This window comes from Trichosurus vulpecula, chromosome 4 (genome assembly GCF_011100635.1).
Source record: "Trichosurus vulpecula isolate mTriVul1 chromosome 4, mTriVul1.pri, whole genome shotgun sequence".
In the NCBI taxonomy this organism is placed as follows: domain Eukaryota; kingdom Metazoa; phylum Chordata; class Mammalia; order Diprotodontia; family Phalangeridae; genus Trichosurus; species Trichosurus vulpecula.
In genome coordinates, this window is record NC_050576.1 from 125,891,227 (window position 1) to 125,909,645 (window position 18,419).

Consider the following 18,419-nt stretch of genomic DNA (forward strand, 5'->3'; position numbering starts at 1 on the left):
AACTCAAAACTTAAAAAAAGTTTAAAATGGTTTTAATATGTAATTGGGGGAAAGGTAAAGTATTATTTTTAAAAAATTCTAAGTAAATAGATGCTTGAATAAGTAGGAAAAGAAGTCTTGTGAAAAAAAAAACACCTAAAACCCAAAACCTTCCAATTGAGAGTATGCCAAAGTTGTGGCTTCCATTTTTATTTTCAGAGTTTATTGTTGTTGTTTGGTTAGAATATATGAATTCATTGGTGTGATGAGCCCATGGTGAAGAGCTAAGGGGTACAGAGAGGTTAGTGGATTTGCTTATGTTCACACTGCCTATATGGTCGAGAGACTAAACCAGAACCAAAGTGTCCCTGACTCTGAGGTCAACTCTCTATACTCATTAGCTATGTATTAGTTAGCTGTTTTTTTTTTTTTAATATATCATGGTTACAGACTGTATTTCAAACCATGATATACCCAAGGCAAGGTATAATGGAAAGAGCCTTGACCTTGAAGGTGGGGGAGGAGGAAGGGGAGAGAAGGGAACAAAAACTTTTTAAGCACCTTAAAAATATTATTTTGTTTAACGTTCACAACAACACTGGGAGACAGGCGCTATTATCATATCCATTTTACAGATGAGGAAACTGAGGCAAACAGTGGTTCAGTGGATCACCTAGCTTGTAAGGATTTGAACTCAGGTCTTTCTGACTCCAGGCTTAGCCCCTCTATCCACTGTATCACCCCTCTAAAGTCATGAAAGCCTAGATTCGGGTCATAGCATTGCCGTTCCCTCTTGTGTAACCTTGGACAAGTCACCGTATTTTTGTCACCTCATTTTCTTCAACTATAAAATGAAGGGAAGGAATGGACTAGGACTCAGGTGTGGGGAACCTAGGTCCTCAAGTGTGGCCCTTTGACTGAATCCAACATAGGATTCAGTCAAAGGACCGAAATTGACTTAGAGGGCCACATGTGGCCTCAAGGCCACAGGTTCTGAACTCTTGGACTAGGTGATTTCTGTGGTTCCTTATCTATATCTGTGATCCTAATAAGCCAGGCAGCTGCTACCATATTAAATGGGGATTTAATCACAAAGGGGGCTGAGTGGGAAGGTGTAGGAATGTGGGAAGGATGAATTGATTAGTGCAAACCCACCAGCTCTTCTGAAGAAGTAACTCTGACTCAAACCCCATGTCCTGTTGATGGCAGATTGTTAGTTCCATCTTTCTAGAAGGTGGCATCAATATTCTGAATTTGTTCATACTTACACTGATATTGAGTCATAAACAGAATCAAGCTGCTTCCTGCTGATTCAGTGGATTGGGCCTTGTTTTATTTCTTCCTATGACGACATACGTGCAATATTATATTTCTTTTTTCCCCAAGATTGAGCCTTCCTTATTGACTTAAGAATACATTTGCTCATATTTCATGAACTTAATTTCAACTAAAAAAAAAAAAAAAAGGCCCTGATGCTGACTCAGCATTCAAAGCCACATTTTATACCTGTCAAGCAACATATAGATTTTTATAAGGCGAACAATGGCTGTATTTAAGCCCTGATGTAATAATCATGAATTCCTTTGGAAGTATCCTTTGGAAACTGAATCCATAAATTTTATTAGTATTAAATGTTTCTAATGGGAGTTGACAAATAGTTGAACGAGCAGCATTTGCTCTGCTCTTGGCAAACAGAGAGGGGAAAAAAATCCCCATTACACAATGAGAAATGCATTAATACTCAAGCTCATTCATCTCAATTTTGCACAAATATAATTTAAGACCTTTTACAACTGTTGGTGAAATTATAGTGTGGAGCGGGGAAGTTGCAAATATTTTATGAGCCCCATAAAATTGTCATTGTAATACCATTATAGGGTGCGGGGACAATGTAGATATTCGTAATGCCCTTCTACTCCTTATGCCAAACTGAAATGATGAGATAGTATCTTTGGATGGAGACATTTGCTGCTGATCAAGGCTCAAATCTCTGTCTTTACTGTCCTGAAAATCCTCCAGCCAGTCTTTGGAACTGCATACTTTTGGGTGAGCAATGAGGTATTTTAATTAGTTTGCTTTATAACTGCGGGAGAGGGAGGAGATAAAAAGCAACATCAGAATAACCAATAAAATGAGTTACGGCTGAAATAAACAAGCATTAGCTTCAGATAAATGTTAAATTAAGTTTCTTTAACAGATTTCCTGCTATTGGACTCAAGTCTGCTTCAGGAAATGAGCCCAGTGGCCTTCCTTTGCTCTCTAGTTTTAGCAGCACGGCCAAAACCCTTTTAGGGAGATTCTAACTAAAAGCCCTTGAAAATCTAACATAGGATTAAACTACTTTGATAAAACTTGATTTGAGGCACAAGTCTTCTTTTTCTTCCCCTCACTCCCTAAATCTATACTCCTTTTGAATAGTACTCTTGTGTGGTCTGAAGAGAAGGGGGACTGTTGATCATGGTGGAACAATGAGCCTGAGTGCATCCAAGGAATCAGGGACTGCAGGATATCCCAGAAAGGGAATCGTGACCTTCTGTTTGACCACACTTGCCTTTTGCACAGGTTTATTTAGGGAAAGGAGGAAGCTTTTTGCTGGGGAAGTAACTAAGATGTACATACACTTGATTGTCCTCCCTTCCCTTAAAAGGACTGATTTTGATTCTTCTCTCCTCTTAAATCATAGCAGAATAGAAAAGACCTTTGTGTTCTGGATGAAATCTTGCTAAGGATCCTGTAAGGCTCAAGGATACATCATGGTACAAGTATAAGGCAAATGATTTTATTGTTTTTTGTTTTCTTTGTGTGAAGGAAAAAATCAAGGTTTCCAGGAGTCTTTCCTCCTACCGAAAGTAGAAAGAATCCATATCATCTTAGAACAAAGATTCTTAATCTGGAATCCATGGACTCCATGGGGATAGATTTCATGGAATCTATGAATTTGAAGTGGAAAAAAATTAACATCTAGATTTCTATAAATATTTTCAATTTAATTTACATGCATATTCAGTAATTGGTTACTTTGTAATTCTTTGTATTTTATGCATTTGAAATCATATTCTGAGAAAGGGGTTTCTAAATTTCACCAGCTTACTATGATACGCTGAAGCTTAAAAATTCCTGCCCTAGATTTTGTTGGGCAAGGGTTTATTCTCTGGAGCATTTTTTTCTAGTTGGATAAGCCATTAACGTTTTCAATATAGGATTTTAAATCTAGTAGGAAAGGAGATCCATATCAGAGAAGTCAAATTATAATGACATTAAATGACAAAATATATTGATCTTATATAACCCTATACATATACATATGCATTTCTGAGTTTCTAAACTTTTTCTGTGTCAGTTTCTGGCCTTCACGTGTCATCTGTGGCTTCCACAACCCCCCCCCCCAAATTCCCACTAATTTCTTGTGTGGACCCGCAATATATCAAAACTCTATAGAAAGTCGTGATGTGGAAGGGATAACTGTAGTGGACTGACTGGCTGAATATCCCAAAGAATCTCCCCAAAGGGAGGCTCATTTTAGAAATTGGAGAACAAGAAATAAATATTGTCTCCATGAAACCCTTCCTTGTTTAGCTGCTGGGGCCCATTCCTTGGGTTAGAATTCTGCATTAGAGAAACTCCTTGACTAAATCTGGGCTCCTGGTTGAGCTCTGAAAGACCTCTGTTTGGAGCTTGTTTCAATTTGGCCAAGGATAATACTGTTTCTTAGAAAAAGAGAGAGGTGGAAAGGGGAAAAAGGCTTTAATAAAAAGGGTTATAACCACGGTTCAGAGGCCTTCTTGGACAACAAATGGCCCTTACAGAACAATATTGTGGTGAGTTAAGTGTAAATGAATCAGAAACATACAGATTAAATTCCCCTTGAAATACACAAGGGCTTTCAAAATTAATAGGGAAAAAAGCACTTGGCAATGGGTGTTCCAGGTTTATGCTTTTCTCTCCTCAGCTCCATCACTTTTATGCCCTTCTACAAAGCACCTCATAGGGTTACTTGAGCTCTCCTTGTATTATCCCTCCTTAATGGTGCTAGGGATGGGGCCAGGCCAAGTTTTCTTTGTTGTTTCAGATTTTGGGCAGTCATCTACCAAATATCCCTTTCTTGTAGGGTGAGTTCTTCCCCCTCCAATTTCTGGTGTTAGCCCTCCAAGTTGGAAGGATATAAAAATAAAAACAAAGTCCAGAGTTTGGCTGAACCTTGAAGGCCCCTGTGAATGTTCATTGTATATCCTGAGAGCCAATCTGCAAGGTTCTCGTGTGAGAGGAACTGGTTAGATGAGCTTGTGGGAGATGTCTTAACAGATGATACTCTTCTGGTGCTTTGGCTGTAGAAAACACCAATCACTGTGGACTTCAGACATAGGGGATCTTAAAATTATGGAGCTGGAAAAGACTTGGAGAGATCATTTAGTCCAACTTTCTGTCTCTAGAAAGAATTCCATTCAAATGATGAATTAGATTCCATTAGAATGTAAACTCTTGGAGGGCAGGGACTATCTTTTGGGGTTTTTTTGTGTCCCCAATGCTTAGCACCGTACCTGGCATGTAGTGAGCATTTGGTAAATGCTTATTAATTGGTTGCTTGACTATGGCTGAAAGACAGATGTGTCTTAAACATTTCCTGAGATGGAAAGCCTATCTCTCTCACTGATGTATTCAGTCAGCTGTTGAGGGGTGCTTGAGAATACCTCTGTCCAATAGAGCTTCATGATCCATATCCAACCCTAGTTCCAGTTCCTGAAATTCTACTATTAAAGGCTCATTCCTTTGGCTCTTCAAGAGCAGCCTATTAAAATGCAAAAAGAAAAAAAAAGAAAGAAAAAAGAAAAAAAAACTGGGAGGGGGAGAGATAACACTATAAATTGTTAACTCCTACCACCTTAGTGAGAATTAGCTGATAATTCACTATTTACTATTCTGGGATGAAACCCAGTATATGGCACCAATGCCAAACTTTTACACCTTCACAATTTTCTTTGGAGCAATGTGCCATTCAGTAAGCTAGCTAGCCTCAAGCATAGATGATTGTCCTATCTCCCGACTACCACCACTTTAAAGGAATTCACTGTAGGTACCTTGGGGAAATACAGGCAGTGTAGCTTAATAAACAGGAAGCCAGGAAGACCTGAGTCCCTCTTCTGTCAGATACTAGCTGTGTGACTCTAGGTAAGTAATTCAACCTCTTTAGTCAACTCTCTAAAGACCATAAGTTGCAGAAAAGGTACCAATCTGCATTTGTAGAGGGAGTTTTTCCCTCAAGAGTTCCCTATATTCAAGGATCACAGATTCATGTCCTACCCTGGGGACTCGAGTTCTTTCCCTATTGTCACTGTGGTTGAGGTCATGCCCTCAAGTTCTGGGTTTCTTCAGACAGCCATGTTGATTCAAGAACACTTAAAGATGCCTTCTCCAGCAGATGGCAGCAAGGGTGCACAGAGGCCCTGAGCATGAAAAAAAAAATATCCTTGCCTAATGGATATAAATGAACAGAGGCCCACCACCTCTTTCCCTTCAGACCTTGTCAAAAAATAGCACCCCTGGATGGGGACTCTTTTCAATAATCGGCCTTCTTGCCTGTAATGGATGCTGTTCGGCATTTTAATCTCTGGTCATATTACTCACCAATCTCATCCAGTCCCTGGAAGACATTTCCTGGAGTCTTTCCCTTGTATCTGTATTCATTAACTCTGACTAATCCGGTCTCTTGGTAACCGCAGTTTAATAAATTTCATAGTGCATGACCAGTGCACTTAATTAATATTGGTCACTTGAAACAATTTTTGTTTATTCAGCTTCCTTTCCCACTGCCCCCTGCCTCCCCCAGATCTCATTCTGGGGAATGATAATAATACACAGAGAACCCGTCTGACTGCAGAGAACTTTTAAAAACAACAAGTAAAAGGATCTTTCTGGGCTCACACCTGTTTTAAGATTTGTTATCCTTAAAACGAAAAGCTGTAGGGATTCACTTGGCTTCTTCCTTGTAGTTCCCAGAGGGCTCTGCCATTAAACCGCAGGGAGGAGCAGGAGCTTTCAGTACACTTAAATGTTCTTATGTCAAATCCATCCCATTCTTCCTGCCTCCTTTCCTCAATCTAGCCACCGTTCCCAGGGGCTGGAGAACATTACAAGCCATTCACTTTATATGAATGGGCACAAACAGACTTTTTCACCATTTCGATATGTCTACATTTGCAGGCATATCCTGTAGGCTGCCTGAAACAGCCTTAATTTCAATTTACTGTCTCCCCAAGGATCTTGCCATTCTCCTGAAAGTGGAAAACTCAATGGCTTTTTTCCTCCCCCCCAACTCCTCATCACAGCTTCCCTTCCCCCGCCTTCAAAGAAAGAGCTACACTGGAAGTAAAATTTTGGTCAAGATTAATGGACTGGAGTTTTGATGCTTCTAACAGGGTGTATGATCTTTTATTAAACAAATAAAGTGTGAGTTGCACCAAAATACCGCCTTTGGAAGGTGTTCAAAGTCAGTGAACTCAGCTTGGCTAAAGTTTTCCATAGTCTCCCTGGAATGTGACTCTATTAGGAGGCATGAAACTGTACACGTGTTGAATTTTTCTCTCTCTTTTCTTTTCCACCAGGGCTTTTTCTAATAGATAAAAAGATGGCTGACTTTTCACAATTGAAAAAAATCAGTAAATCCTTTGAGAGGAATGGACTGACAACAAATGGGCATTGTCACTACTATCTTTAGAATTGGGAGCCCAGGATGGGGCAACTGACCCTCATTCAGGCTATGGGATCTAGAGTTGAGGGTCACAAAGTAGGGGCAGTTGACTCTTGTAATATGGACTCTAAAACTGGTTTCACAAAATGGGGACAGTTGACCCTCACCCAAACTATGGGCCCTAGAGTGAGGCCCTACACAAACATTTTACAAGACGAATTCCAGTTGTAGTCTCTTTAGTGTCAAATTACTGAGAGAACAGAGTAAGAATATGCTGATATTTGGATATTGTAACCGTTAAAAAGATCCATATTTTTATCATTGTGGGAACTTTTCCCAATGTCTAATGCAAATTGGTATCTTCTCATCCTAACAGTGAATCAGTCAATAAATATTTATTAAGTGTCTACCATGTCCTATACACTATATTTAAACACTGGGGATACTAATATAAAAAAAGACAGTTCCTGCCCTCATGAAGCTCACAATCTAACTGGAGAAACAAACACACAAAAGAAAGCTGAAAAGTCTGCGTGGGGTGGGCGTATGATGGAGTCTAGTCCAAAGAAGTCTACCTGCTGGGAAACGAAGAAAGGTCTGGCCCAGGATCCCTCTTTAAATGGAAGATTTGGGAGGTATTCTGCGTTCAACCCTCCAGCCTTCCAATCAGACGGGCAGAGGCTACTGAGGGTACTGATGAAGTGTGAATACCAAAGCTGATGCAATCTTGCAGGATGATGACTTTCCTGATGATGAATTTTCCTGGTGGATCTGGGGAGTGGTGGAGTTTAATCCAAAGGAGCATGACTGGTAAGAAATGTACATCTTGTGCATTTTGTCCATGTCTTCCGTTAAATCCTCTGAAGTTCCATCTCAACATTCTGGGTGCCTTCCTCTAGATGTCTCGATGTCACATGGATATCAATAGACCATGAGGGCTGTCCATCAAGTATCCTTCTTGCACAAGTGCTCTTAAGCCCTTATTTGAAATCGTAGTAATAAAATAAAAATAGTTTTCAAAATCTCTATCTTGGGAGGTGGGTTTGGTGGTTCATGACCTAGGTGTTTAGATCACTATTTGAAAATTCTGGGCACTCTGAAGTTGAGTGACATTGACCTTACTGTTATGCCTAGTATGTTCCCCTCCTCATCTTCACTTGCTGGCTTTTCTGGCCTCCTTCAAGTCTCAGCTAAACTTTCGCCTTATAAAAGAAGCCTTTCCTGATCCCCCTCAATGCTAGTGTCTTCCTTCTATTAATGATTTCCATTTTATCCTGTTTATATCTTGTTTGTACAGAGTTGTTTGCATGTTGTCTCCCCCATTAGACTGTGAGCGCCCTGAAGGCAGGGGCTACATTTTGCCTTTCTTTGTATCCCCAGTGCTCAGCATCATTCCTGGCACATAGTAGATACATAATAAATGCTAGATTCTGTCAGAACAGGGGAAAATGTTTGGTCTCTATTCCTCAGTGGGAAACTAGAGATGAGCCCCTCTTGAAGTAAAAGTTCAGAATGAGAGAACAAGATAATGAAGGTGTGGGGGGGATGCAGAAATATAGTAAGGACACATAGCCTCAAGGAAATTTGTAGTCTCTATAATGGTGATGGAAGAAGTAATTAGTCTATCAGGGGCTGAAATGGAAGAAAATTTTGGCTATGGAATCTGCTTCAGGGGACAAGCTGGAACAGAAGTGAAGTGAGAAGGTGAGTGGCTTTATATAGTCTCAAGGCAAGTTGATTTCCATGGAAGAACAAGATGGTCTGTCCAAAGCTGAAATGTAAGAGAAGGAAGCTTTGGATCTCAGAAGAAGAATCATCTTTTTTTCTTTTCTTGGAGTTTGGAGGCACAAGATAGGCCTTTAAAACCCTTTGGACACTGAGTTAGGGATGAAATGGCCCCAGAGGACATTCTGTCATAAATAGATTAGAATTACTAAATTGAAAAAGGGGATTTTTGTTTATAGGTGTATCTGTTAGCATTACCAGGGCAGTTCTTTATAATAGTTTTTTTTAGATTACTTACTTTCTTCCTGACAGTCTTCCTTCAATCAGCCCTAAAACCAATCAAGCATCAAGCATTTATTAAACATCCAAGTGCAAGGAATGCACTAGGTGCTCGAGATATAGAGAAAGAAATGGAATAGTCCCTGTCCTCAAGGGTTTTATATGGAGATAAGTACATATATAACTACATGCCAGATAATGTGGCAGATGGCCATGTGGCTTGGGGGATCAGGAAAGACCTTCTGTTGAAGCTGACACTTGATTGAGCTTTGAAGGAAATTAGAGATTCTAAAGGGCAGTAAGGAGGACGAGTTGCATCCCAGGCCTAAGAGAATGCCTATACAAAGGCATAGAGACAGGAAATGGGCGATCAATAGCAAGGATGATTTGACTGGATCATAGAGTATAAAGTGGGAAAGGTTTGTTGGAGCTAGGTTGTAAAGGACTTTAAATGCCAACCATATCTATTAGCGTTTGAATGTAGAGGTCATGAGGGGTTACTATTGGGCAGTTGGGTCACATGGCCCCTTTCTCTGCCATTTTTAATCTTCACAAGCTGCCTGGAGTACTGAGTGATGATGTACATAGACCTAGGTCACACAGCCAGTAGGTATCAGAGAGACAGGGCTTACACCCAAGTCTTCCTGGCTTCAAGGGAAGCTCTCTACCCACCTGCCTCTCATATGTATAATTATGTACAAAGTAAATACAAGGTAATTCAGAAAAGACACACTAAGAGCTGAGGAAATCAAGAAAGGCCGGTAAGAGGTAGAATGTGTGCTGAGCTCTGAAGGGATCCTAGGCATCCAAGAAGCACAATGAGGAAAGAATGTGTTCCAAGCCCAGAGGGATACCTGTGTGCAAAAGCATGGAGACCAGAGATGGGAGAGTCATATGTATGGAGCAGCAAGAAGGCATTTGGCTATGACATAGAATTTTTGAAGGGTAATCCCATATAATAAGCTTGAGAAGACTTGTTTCAAAGGGAAGACAATTTCAAAGCACAGGATGACTATTCCACTTGAATTGTAGGCACCAGATCATCAGGAAAGGTTACACACAATCATGGAGCAGTCACTGATTTACTGAAATGTTGAGAACCTTGTAATTGTATCATGTTTCTCATTAGCCAAATAAAACTCTGTTCCTTGGCAGTGCTGGTAACCACTGCCCAAGAGAACAACTGTCTATCGTCACAGAGATACAAGAATGCATCACAGGGGATAGATATCTCATGCCCCATTGTGCAAAGCTCTCTCTGATTTATTTGGCAACACACACACACACACACACACACACACACACACACAGAGTGGTACTTGTATTTAGTACCCCCATGAAAGGGGGCTTGAGGTAGCCTTCAACTAGGGTGTGGAACTATATTTAAATGTCCTTTTGTAATTATCACATCTTCCTACAGAAACAATTAACAAGCGATGGCTTGGTTCCCAGGCTATCACATAAGTCTATTTAACTCACAACATAGCAGGAATAGTGCTAATATTATTCAATCAGTCAGTCAAAAAGCATTAAGTGACTATAGTAGCACTATGAGGGCCAGCTAGGTGGCACAGTAGATAAGGGGACGGGCCTGGAATCAGAATACTGAGTTCAAATGTGGACTCAGACACTGGGCAAGTCATTTAACCTCTATTTGCCTCAGTTTCCTCATGTGTCTAATGGGGGGTAATGATAACACCCATTTTACAGAGTTATTCTAGGTATAAATGGAGACAATATATACAAGTGCTTAGCGTAATGCCTAGCCTATATTAGGCACTACATAAATGTGAGCCATTATTATTAGCTATCACTATGTTTAGTATTAAATACTATTACTATTTGCTAAGTTCTGGGAATACAAAGAAAGGCAAAAAGCAGTCCCTATTTAGCTATATGACCCTGGGGAAGTCACTCAAAACTGTTTGCCTCAGTTTCCTCATGTGTAAAATGAGCTGGAGAAGGAAATGGCAAACCACTCCAGTATCTTTGCCAAGAAAACCCCCAAATGGGGTCATGAAGAGTTGGATATGACTGAAAAATACTGAACAACAACCAAGATTCTCAAGGACCTCACAATCTAATGAGGGAGATAACATGTAAACAACTATTTAGAAATAAGATATATTCAAGATAAATTGGAGATAATTGACAGACACGAAGCACTAGCACTAAGAACTCTTCAACACCGGTAAGGCTGTGAAACTTGAATCTTGAACTCCTGGTGGAAAGAATATTGTATTTAGAGTCAGATAACCTAAGATTAAAATGTGTTTCTGTCAATAGCTAGATTTATAACCCAGGTATATGTTGCAACAATTTGGCTAGCAGCTGCTGTGGGGGTGAAAGACCAACACAAGCCCAACAACAAGAACGCTGCTGCCAGCACAGGTTCTTTTGATCTGCTTTACTAAGGAAACTAATGTTAAGGGGTTAATAATCTTCCTTTAATCTAATATACAAATATAAACTCACTTAGTTCAGGAGGAAAATTCAGCAACCTGAACTTCACAGCAAATACAAACAAGTTACAAACATACACAATATAAACAGACCAGATCACAATTCATAGTTACCAAGAAACCATCAACATCTGGGTTGACAAGCTGGGAGGCTCTCAGAGTTCCAGACCAACACTCCTCCAGGAGTGAGAGCCTCGAGGGAGAACACCAACCTCTGGGTTTATATGTCTTGTTCAGGGTCAAAGGTGGGTCACACATGCACGTGCCACATGCATGTGACCTAAAAGCATCACAAATATGCTTCTTAAACCCACGTGGTATAAAAGCCTCTGATGTCACAAACATGTTACTCAAACCCATGTAAACTAGGCTTTCCCCTTGAGGCAAGGAGGTCATCAAGGACTCCTAATTTTATCAAAGAAACAAAGGCTGGATTCATCAAGGGAACTTTATTAAATAAGTATTAAAAGAGAAAACATTAAAAATGTCTCACCTTAATTAATATTACAGTATATCACTTGATCTTTCAGGACCACAGTTTCTGTCCTGGTGAAGTGAGGGTGCTCAAGAAACAGATGACAAGTGGAAACAAGCATAATGCAGGCTTACATATATGCATTTGAGTGTATATATGTGTATATTTGTGGATATCTATGTATATGTATGTGTATATGATTGTGTACATATACACACATATGTAGATATGTATGTGTGACTATACACACACATATATGTGTGTATATATATATATATATATATATATATATATACACGAATCTACACTTAATTGTAGCTTTCTTGGGTGGGGCGGGGGGGAGGGAGGAAGGGGAAAAATAAAGTAAAAAAAAATTGCACAGCAGACAACCAAAGAAAACATATGAGGAAGCAAAGAAAAGATGGATAGCTTTGAAAATAATGTGTAGTATTATATAGTTTTTCTGGAAATGGAATTTTATTGCTATTTATTGAATCCTCTCTTGTGCACTGCTGTGTACACGGTAATATTTTTTTCTTTTCTTATTTTGTATTTAAGTTTAAAATAAATTCAAATAAAATGAAAAGAATTATGTGTGTGCACGGGATTAGATGACTTCTTGCCATTCGGCAGATTTTATGATTTTGAACCGTTTTGGATTCTGAGTGTTTGAGTCCCAAACCTGAGTCCTGAATTAAAGGTCTGAGTCTAACTTTGAATTCTTTTGAACCTCAAGGCTTTCTGAGTACTGAGTATAGATAGAATGAAGGAGAGGGAAGTTGGAAGCTCCAACTGGACTAGGATGTAGGCAACTTACACTGCTTGAGTCAGAGGAAAGGGAGAGAGAATATGGAGGTTGAGCTCTGTTTCCAAAACAATGGTGGGGAAGGACTTATTGAAAATAAGGACTCTCAGAAAAGGTGTGTTAATGGTGGAGAGAGGCTCCAGGCGCAGAAAAGGCATGGTGGTAGCCAATGCTAGCAATATGCATATATGGACCTCAGATCCCAGTAGGATGTTTCCTTTAAGATGAAAGGGGGAGTAGAAGTTTGGATGGCATCCCAACTATTAAAAGAAAGTGAAGCTTGGCTCCTCACTGAATCACAACTTGTCATGATCAACCGAATTTTCTGTCATCTTGACCCTCTCTTGATTCCTGTGTGTTTGACTCTTTTGCTTCCTTACCTTCTGATGTCCTCTGTTCCTCTTAGCTTTTTTAGCCTGATTGGACTTGACTTGTCTTTTGGATGTCACTCCTGTCTGTACCTGGGATTGAGAATTTCTGAGTTGCTTCTTGTCCTTCCCAAGGACCTGAAGACCTGCCTAATTGTTCACTAGACCTTCTTGTTCCTTCCACCATAAAATAGTGTGACTGGGAGTCCTCCACTCAGCCAAATCCTACGGATTCCCCAAAGCCCTGATCAAATTTCTCCTCCAGTTACAGACAAGATGGGGTAGCAGAAATACTCCTGAATTTGGAGTCAGAGGACATGGGCTTAAGTCATGTCTGCTCCTTTGTACCTGTGTAACTTTAGGCAAGTATCCTTCTCTCTGGAATTCAGTTTCCTCATCTGTGAAATGAGAAGGTTGAACCAGATGATCTAGGGTAGGGTCACCTATTTATGAGGTTAAAATCCTATGATTCTCCATGAGAACTTGTCTATTCTAGCCTTCTTTGTTCCCCCTCTCTCTTATACCATGAAGTTTTACCCTTTCCTTTCCCATTGTCTGACCCTTACCTTGATGGGTCCGCCATCACATCGATATGGGCATTCCCTCCATCAGTGTTGATTGCCACTTATTTCTCATTCTGTGAGATTCTTATTCAACTACCCCCTTCATAGAGAATCTATCAGATATACTGTCCTTCCTTTAGGTCATCTTGCATTTTGTGGGGACTAGTAGAGTGCTTAAAAATAATAATAAGCATTTATTGAGTGCCTACTCTGTATAATACACTGTATGTGTATGCTTTACAAATATCCTCTCATTTTACCCTCACGATACCACTGGGAGGCAGGTGTTGTTACATATATTACATATAGTTTAGAGTTGGAAAAGAAACTAAAGATCAGCTAATTCTACCCCAAACGGTAACTTCAGAGGTGGATGGACTTGCCCAAGGTCACTCAGAAAGTTAATGGTAGAACCTAGATTGCCTGATTCACAATCCTGTCCTCTGTCCATAATAATTAGTTCTCTTCTTTTTTTTAACAAATGAAGAAACTGAGGCTTAAATGTGCACAGCTTGTTCCTTTGGAGGATGATCTATGAGACAATCACATGGCAGCCAGCCCTGGCTTGAAAGTATAAATTTATCAACCAGCAAAAATACGCAATTGTTCAAAGACTGTCACATTTCCCTTCCCCAGTCTGGACTTCCTTTTCACACCCAGTCTTAGAACAAAACTAGGGATTCAGTCTTTATTCACCGAACTCCCACCATTGCACCAAAACAATACTGCTAAAGGATGACTTTCCCCCTTTGGTTTGATAATTTAAAGACAAAATTGAGGTTACCTTTTGTTCTCCATCTTCCCCCCTCCCCCCTCCTCACTTCCCTCTCAACCTCCATTTTAAGTGTTTCTTCTTGTTGGCTTCTTGAAGTCACTTGCCCAGGGGCATACATGGCCTTGTAGAAAGGATGCTGAACTCAGAGTCAGGAAAAACTTGGCTCTAATATCCTTCCTCTGACATTTGCCTATGGTTGCTTTTTTATTTTCTCTGAGCCTTACCTTCTTTTTTTGTTTTCGTTTTTTTTTTTTGAGAAATGAAGGCAATTGGGGTTAAGTGACTTGCCCAAGGTCACACAGCTAGTAAGTGTGTCAAGTGTCTGAGGCTGGATTTGAACTCAGGTCCTCCTGTCTCCAGGGCCAGTGCTCTACTCACTGTGCCACCTAACTGCCCCTTTCCCCGTTTTTTGTTTTTTTTTGAGACTTACCTTCTTAATCTGTAAAATGGACATGATAATGTCTGTAGCACCTATATCATAGGGTTATTGTGAGGATCACGTGAGATAATCTATATAAAATGCTTGGCAAACTTAAAGAACAAAATAAATGTCACTGCAGGAGTGTGCTACAGCCATTCTGAATAGGCTAGCTAGTGCCAGTTGTTAAATTCTCATTGTGAGCATTTATACTTTGGAAATCAGCAAAAAATTTAAAATAGGGCTTGATGTATTGTTTTGTTGATTGTCTCGACTTGAGAAAATGTGGAGAAAATGTTAACACTGCAGATTAAACTTTAAAGAATGTTGGGTGTACTTTTTCCCCCTGGAGAGCTGGATATAAAATGTTTACCAGCACACCACTAAATGGCAGCTATTATTAATAGCGACGAATAGCAGGGGCAGGATCTGAATTCGGGTCCTCATTCCAAATTCCATGCTCTAAACTTGTCTAAGAGTTTCCAGAGAAATCTGCAAATGTGCACAGCTTGTTCTTTTGTAGGATGATCTATGAGGCAGTCACATGGCAGGCAGCCCTGGCTTCAGAGTTTAAATTTGTCAACCAGCAAAATACACAATTTTTCAAAGACTATGTCACATTTCCCTTCTCCAGTCTTGACTTCCTCTTTACACTCAGTTTTAGAGACCAATACAGTAATTCAATCATTACTCCCAGATTCCCACCACTGCACCAAATCAATTATTGCTAAAGCTAAAGGTTGATTTTTTTCCCCTTTGGTTTGATAATTCAAAGAAAATAAAGAAGTTACCATTTGCTCTACAACTTCTTTTTGAAGAACTGTTTTTGTTCATTGGCTTTTTAAGACCATGGCTTATCTATTTACAAAGTCAATTGCACAGCTCAAACTGTACCAGGGACATAACTATAGAGTAGTTATTTACCTAGCATTGACCTTTCCTCCTGTGGAATTGCTGCCTATAGCCCCCTTTGGAGCAGAGTGCCATATGCCAACCCAAACAAAAAATCCAAGCAACTGTTAGCCAAGGATGCCAGGGAAAACCCCTGATGTGTGATTACCGTCTGCTGAGTCAACATCCCCATTCATCACTGGGTTTCTGAAGTTTACAGACTGTGGAACATTGACTTTGTCAACTTGAGCCCCTCCCCCCCTTTTTACAGATATGGAAACTGAGGCCTTTCTTGAGGCAAATTTTGTTCTTCTTAAAAAGCCCTCTCCTCTTAGAAAATTAGTCATCTATCTCAATGTCTTTGAGTTTGGTTATATTTCCTAGGACAGAATTCAGTTAATTTATTTTAGGGTGTTTGGAGAGGTAGCCATTGGGTTACAACTTGTTCTGGAGAGTTCACTAGCTCTTAACTTAGAGGGATAAGAATAAACAAGCTGGGAGCCCCATTCTATGAGACAACCAGTAACCCCAAAGTACTTCTCCAAATGTGTCGTAAACAGAGCTTGAAGTACAAGATCTAAGGGGACTAAATCACCCTCTCATTCGATTTTCTTTAGTTGTTCTCCATCCCACCAGACGCTGGAAGCATTCTGGCCACATGAAAAAGGAGTAGATGTACCTTGTGTTCAACTTGAACAAAAAAAGGCTGGGATTCCAACACATACCATATACTCCTTCTAACCTCCAAGCCCACCCTCCCCCTCTCGCAAAGAGGGACCCTTCCAGGTCTTCCTGGTCTGGGAATTCTACTTGGTCAGACCTTTGCTTCTGTCAGTTACCCCAGATGCTAAACTAATTGGCTTGATGCTCAGATGAAAGCGTCAGAGTCCAGAAAGGCAGGAAACCTGCTCCCCCTTCCCCTCCCCCAAGGCCGTTAAACCTCAATTAGGCCATAGACAGGGAAGGTGTAGATGAGCTCAGGGTAATTACCGGGCTTTGTCTGACAGGCGAGTTCCTGGAAGCTCAGTCAGAGCAGGTGATTTGGAAACATGATCCTCCAACAGCTGCAGACAGCCCCCAACCCACTCCCACTGCCCAGCCGGCAGGGCTTGACCTCTAGGCTGCTGACAGCTTTCTACAGTTTGCTATACCAAACAACTTAACACCACCTGGGTCAGCTGGTCCCTTCTTCCTAATTCCCAGGGATCACAAACAGGCCACGGAGCCACCCAGGCAGAATTATCAATTGACTCTTGCCCCAGCGCCAATTGGAAAGACCCCAGGTACCACTTGGGAGCAAACTTAAGAAAATGCATCCTGCATGAGTGGGATCAGCTCAAATATATCCTGGGAAGGCTCTCTTGAGACCTCTGGTTGTTAGTGCTTTCTTCTTCCTTATATTATCCTGTATTTACTTATTTGCTTAAATTATACATTTCCCCCCGGCTTCTCTGTCTCTCTCTGTCTCTGTCTCTCTCTCTCTCTCTCTCTCTCTCTCTCTCTCTCTCTCTCTCTGTCTCTCTCTCTCTCTCTCTCCTTTTCTCTCCCTCCCCCACTTTTTCTCCCCATCCCCTTGTGTAAGATCTTTGAGGGTAGGGACTGGTTTTCATTTTGGTGCTTGCTCCCTGTGAAGGATACTCTGTATCCCTCACAGGGCTTAGTACAATATGAAATGGGTGGGAAGAGCACGAGATTTGCAGTCAGAATTTGGATTCAAATCTACCTTTGTTCCTTTCTACCTGTATGATTTTTGGACGAGTTAATTACCTTTCCTTGTTCTATTTCCTCATCTATAAACTGGATGGTTTTTAAAGTCCTATCCAACTTAAAATCTATTATCCTATGTTCTGTGATCCTAGATACTTAGTTGGTACTCAACACATATTTGTTGAAAATGGGCAGTAATATTGTGGTAGAAAGACACTTTAGAATCAATAGACCTAGGTTTGAATCTTGGCCCTGAAGTAAACCAGCTATGTCATCTCAGACAAGTCACAACTTCTGTGCATTGTTTCCTCATCTGTAAAATGGGGAGGTTGGATCAGATAATCCCTAAGTTGTCTCCCATCTGTGAACAGTTAATTTAAATCGGGGAAGAGGGGAAATTGTGTCTTTCCTAACTATGATTTCCTCAAGTTGCTAAAAACGACCACCATGCTAAGTTTTAAAAGGGGGTGAAAAACTGACCAAGATATGGCTCTTGCCCTTAGAAGAGTTTAAAATCGAGTAGAGGAAATATATATGTAACTACAGTGGGAGAGGTGACCTAGCATAGTGGCTAAAGAGGTGGCCTTGGAGTCTGGAATACCTAGTTTCAAGTAGTGCTTCTGCCACATGCTATCTGTTGATCCCTGGGCAAGTTATTTATATATGCAACCTTCTAAGATCATAAGTTGCAAAGCAGGTACACATCTATACTGCAGGAAGGGGTTCTCTTCAGAAGCTCCCTATACTAATGAAATTACAGACATAATTAAAAAAAAGAAAAAAAAATGAAATGCAGCATAAAAAAGGAAAACCAAAAAAAGCCATCAAAATGATCTAAATTATTTTCAAAAAATGGAGAAAGCACTCTGTCAAACTCCTTTTATGAAATTACTATAGTCTTAACACATAAACCAGGAAAAGATAAAACACAAAAAGACTATAGACCAATACTATTAATGAATATTGGGTCAAAAATTTAAACAAAATTTTGTCAAACAGACAATAGAGATTCATCCAAGAAATCATTCATCGTGGCCAAGTTAGATTTATACCAACGATGGTTCAACATTAGGAAAACTAGCATTATACTTAATCAGATTGAAAACAAAAAATATCTTAAGCCACACAATTATTTATACCGATGCAGAAAAAGCCTTTGACAAAGTATAACACTCATTTACGCTAAAAAAAAAAACCACAAACAAACCAAAAACAAAAACCCTACTATATTTACTATTCATGGCTGGGTTTGTACCAATATAATAAAAATAGGACTACCATGGTTAA